The following is a 4,890-nucleotide window of genomic DNA, read 5'->3' as shown; positions in this document are numbered from 1 at the left end:
GCTATTGTGTAACAGTTTCCTCCAAGATTGCAACATTCTATCCTGTAGGAAAGCTCTTTAAACAGGAAGGCAAACATTCGAAAGAGCTTCAGGAAGACCCTGAAACTGAACAGATTCACTAGGCTGTGTCCCTGCCAGAGTAAGCCATAAAAGCTGAGAGTCCCTCTCAGACAGAGTTAAGCTGTGAAGACTCTAAGACAAGACCAGCTGTCTGGGAGAAGCAGAAACCAGCCAAACTGCCTGGAAGAGGTTTAGGCTAACTTAGGCACCTGGAAAGGACTCTCTCCAACTAGTTGAGCTGTCTGTAGGCTGTGTAGTGTGCTCCAGGTTCCCAGCTGTGTGAGTGGTCACCTGTGCTGGGGTGGGCTTTGGTGATGCAGCTGTCTGAGTCACATCTATTCGTCCACCTTCCTATAAGTAACCCCAATAAAACTCATGGTTCACCAAGTTGGACTTGGGTGTTTTCTGTACCTTGGTCTGCCATGGCTCTGTATCTGGGGTGAATAGATAAGTGTGTTGCATCTCCTCAGGAAAATTTTTGTCACATAACTCCTGCCATAGCCAGAGCCATCTTGAAAATGGAGAACGATGTTGTGAAGACTTCAACTATCAGATTTCCAAACTGGCTGTGAGCTCTGTCTCTCCAGGGGACAGATACACAGGTCAGAGGAACAGAAGGCAAGGTACAAAAGCAATGCCTTATATTTATGTTCAGTGGTTTAAATATGAAAGTTCCATGGCATTCAGCTGGAGGAAAAACAACCTTTTTAACAAATGGTGTTGGTATATCCACTATGAGCAAAAAATAAAATAAATAGCTTCCACCATTACCTTTCCCCAAAATTCACTCAAAGTAGATCAAGAAAGTAAATGTAAGTTATGTAATTATATTTTAATTTAAAATGAAATTAAATAAAAAATAATTATATAAAGTTTTGAGCCAAGTATAGTGGTGCACACCTTTAGTCCTGGTACTCAGAAGGCAGAGTCAGGCAGGTCTCTCAGTGAGGTCAAGGCCAACCTGGTCTACATATCAAGTTCCTAGACAGCCACGGCTACAAAATGAGACCCTGTCTTATTAAAGCAAAACAAAATAATTATTTAAGGATTCAGCTGGGCCTGATGTGGTACAGGCCTTCAATCTAAAACAACGACAATAACAACAAAGTCACTGGTGGTGTACCCACCTGGACTGAAATAGCTCAATGCTATGGGTGTGAGGTCCCAAATCAGTTCATAGTGTTTGTGCTGGTTTAAATATGCTTGGTCCTGAGAATGGCACTATTAGGAGGTGTGGCCTTGTTGGAGTAGGTGTGTCATTGGTGTTGTGGGCTTTAAGACCCTCATCCTAGCTGCCTGGATGTCATTATTCTGCTAGCAGCCTTCAGATGAAGATGTAGAACTCTCGGATCTACCTGTACCATGTATTCCTGTGTGCTGCCATATTCCCACCTTGATGATACTGGACTGAACCTCTGAACCTGTAAGCCAGCCCCAATTGAATGCTGTCCTTATAAGAGTTGCCTTGGTCATGGTGTCTGTTCACAGCAGTAAAACCCGGAATAAGACAGTCCTGAAAGACAAAAACAGAGACATATGTAATATAAGGCGCCTAGAAAAAAATGTTTGCCATTTTAGAATTGGAGAAGGTTCTTATTTGTGGTCCAGAGGTGTGATCTATTCAGAGAACCGATGAAAGCCAGGCCTGTAATCAGAGATACCTGAAAGAGCTGATGTGTTCGTTATTGGGAAACTGGAAGTTGAAGCCCCACCCACATAGCTCTAAATGACACTTCCTTGTCAACCTGTTCTCCAATCATGAGTCAGTAAATCTTTAACGACTAGCTCTCTGGGAGTTGGGAGATTAGAGCTGACTAAGTATTGTTGCAGATCTCTGTGGGGTCAACGCGTACCCCTTGGCTGGTACAAAAGAATACCTGACAACTTTCAGATTTAGATGAAAGCATGTATTTATTTTATTAGGAAAAAAAGTTATAAACAGGAAGAACACAGGCTAGGCAGCAGGGAATGCACCCATAATCCCAGGACTCAGGAGGCGGAGGGGGGCAGAATTAAAAAAAAAAAAAATCAGGCTGGGCTGCATAGCAAGAACCCGCTGAGGAGATGGATGTGGGGTGGGGGAGAGGAAGGGGACGGTGGTGGCGGTGGGCGGAAGAGGGTTGTATCACACAATCTGGCAGTGCACTGGAAGCATTCACCTTGGGGTGGAGCGTCACGCTGAAACCACCTAGAAGAAAAGGTAATCAGATTCTACTGCTTGGTTCTATAGTTGGCACTAACATGAACCAAATAAGATAAGATATGTGTTGGATATAGGTTTTAGAATTATCCTTTAACTCATTAACGAAAGACTGTTACGAAACAGGTCACAAATGCTACCAATTCTGACCATGCAGAAGTGAAGAGAGAGAGTCAGACCTTGGTAGAGGAAAGACTTCGGTACCCCCCCTTTCGGAAAGCAAGAAAACATTGTCAAGACAAATAATTACATATATTGCTTAACACTATTGAAGAACCCAGTTGCAGATCTAAAACCAAGACAGTAAAACTATTTCATTGGAAGGGGTGTGGGGAGGTGTTATAAAAGAAGAATCTTAATTGGTCTTAATGTCATTTTCACACTGGCGAGTCACTGCATATAATTTAGAGTTAATACATCTCAAAGGAGAAGTATAATTATTTATAATCACCGAGGTTAATTTCTGTAAGACGAATGACAAAAAAAAGTAATCGCTGTGAAGGCAAGCAGTCCCGGAAGATCCGTGGAGTGTCTAGAGCAGATGACTTCATGGAGGCAGGAAACAGACTGGCAATTAGATGGAGCTTGGGGGAATGGGATTATTGGCGGTGGTGGCACCAAGTATAGGGCTTCTTCTGGGGTAATGAAAATGTTCTAAAGTCAACCTACGTGACAGTTGTATTGCTCTATAAATACACTGAAAACACTGTAAGGAAATAATTTATTTCTTTTAGAATCTCCTACGAGAATTGTGTATTTATTTATATCACCCCTCTCTCCCTTATCCCCCCAATCATGACCTCTTCTATAACTGTCATTACAGATGTGCACATGCATGTGCATACATGTGTGCACACATACATATACATATGTGTGTGTTTGTATACCATACAGAGAGATTCAATCTACTGAGTTCTGTCTCTTCATGTTTTTAGAAACTTCCTATTTGGGAAGTGGACTAGTAAGTTCTTGTGACATTCGTTGTCTTTTCCCTTAGTTTATTTAGGACAGGAATTCTCCAGAATCAATATTATGACTGTGTTGTCTAGGGCATGATATCATGTCTTACTTGGTGATGTTAACCTGGGTCACTTGGTCAAGATGGATCCTTGGGTTTTTTTTTTTTTTCACCATAGTTATGACTTTTAAAAGTCACCATCTTAGGGAGATGAAGCTAGGGAAAAGGATTGTTAGTGGCCTCCCCCACAAAAGTGATACATTTAATATAAAGTAATTTGATTTTTTGTACTGAGCCATATTGGATTTGGGCCTGGCCGCTTTGTAACTGCATGGCCACAGTTAAGAAGTCAAGGGATTGTTGGACAGAGGCCTCTCCCATGTATTTACGGCACAGGAAGAAAAGACCAAGTAGTAAACACCCAGTGTCTCCACTGCATGCCAGTGTCTCCACTGCATGACCTCTGCTGAGCCCAGCTGATGCATGTGGAACTGACACACCCGGACCACACCTGGGTGGTGGTCAATTTACTTCTGCCTTTTGCTTCCTCAGCCTTTATCCTTGAAATTTAGGCTGATCTTCTCGGATTTCTCCCTAATTAATTCAGATCTCGTAGTCCGTCTTTTGTTTCCGAAGTCATGAAGTCAGGTAGACATAAGCCAGGGTTTCCCACTGTGCTTCCCAGATATTTTCTACCTGGAGAACTTGGGTATATAAGTGGTAAATAAAACTACAGGAGACTCTCACTCTCTCTCCCGCTCTTCCGATCTTCCTCTCTCTCTCTCTCTCTCTCTCTCTCTTCCTCTCTTCCTCTCTTCCTCTCTTCCTCTCCTGGCTTGACACGATAACCTGTGTGTGTGTGTGTGTGTGTGTATGTGTTTCTTTCATCCCGCAGGCTTTTGCCCGATTCTCGGTACCGTGTCGGTGCTGGCACCGACAATTTTTCTTTTTTTTTTTTCTTTTTTTTTTTTTTTTTGGTTCTTTTTTTCGGAGGAGCTGGGGACCGAACCCAGGGCCTTGCGCTTCCTAGGCAAGCGCTCTACCACTGAGCTAAATCCCCAACCCCTAATTTTATTTTTCTTAATTAGAGGCAAGACATTTGGAGACCAGATACGGTAACTTTTAGTTGCTTTTCCCAACAGCTGATAAATTCCTGAACATTTCTTAGCTTTTCCAAGTTTAGGGATGTCAGACTACCGACTCATTCCGTATATGATCATTTATTACGCTACTAGTAAGAAAGAAATACCCCCAAAAGAGTTAACATTTATTTCCAGGTTGTAACATATATATTTTATGATACTATATGAAGCTAGAAAGACAGAGAAATTCCCTAAGACTCCATCCCTAACGTTAAATATGTGAAACTGGGTGGCATTGCATGATTAAGCTTAAATAGGCCTGTTGTGTGAGCATTTCTAACACCAGATGATAAACAAATTACTCTATCATTGGCACGTAAGTCAACAATGCCTGGGGGTATTCCACCCTCTGGGTTCATGGGTCAGGATGGTTTCCTAAAGCAACCTTAAAGAAGTTGACTTTATTTTCTTTCACACCTGTGTGTGCGTGCACTCGAAGTCTGGAAGTTGATGTTGGGAGTCTTCCTGAATTTCCTTGGTTAGAAAATGGGAGGATGGCTACCCCATTAATGAGACATGTCAAAATCCTG

The sequence above is a fragment of the Rattus norvegicus genome, chromosome 15, assembly GCF_036323735.1.
Source record: "Rattus norvegicus strain BN/NHsdMcwi chromosome 15, GRCr8, whole genome shotgun sequence".
Classification (NCBI taxonomy): Eukaryota; Metazoa; Chordata; class Mammalia; order Rodentia; family Muridae; genus Rattus; species Rattus norvegicus.
This window is presented reverse-complemented; position numbering follows the sequence as displayed.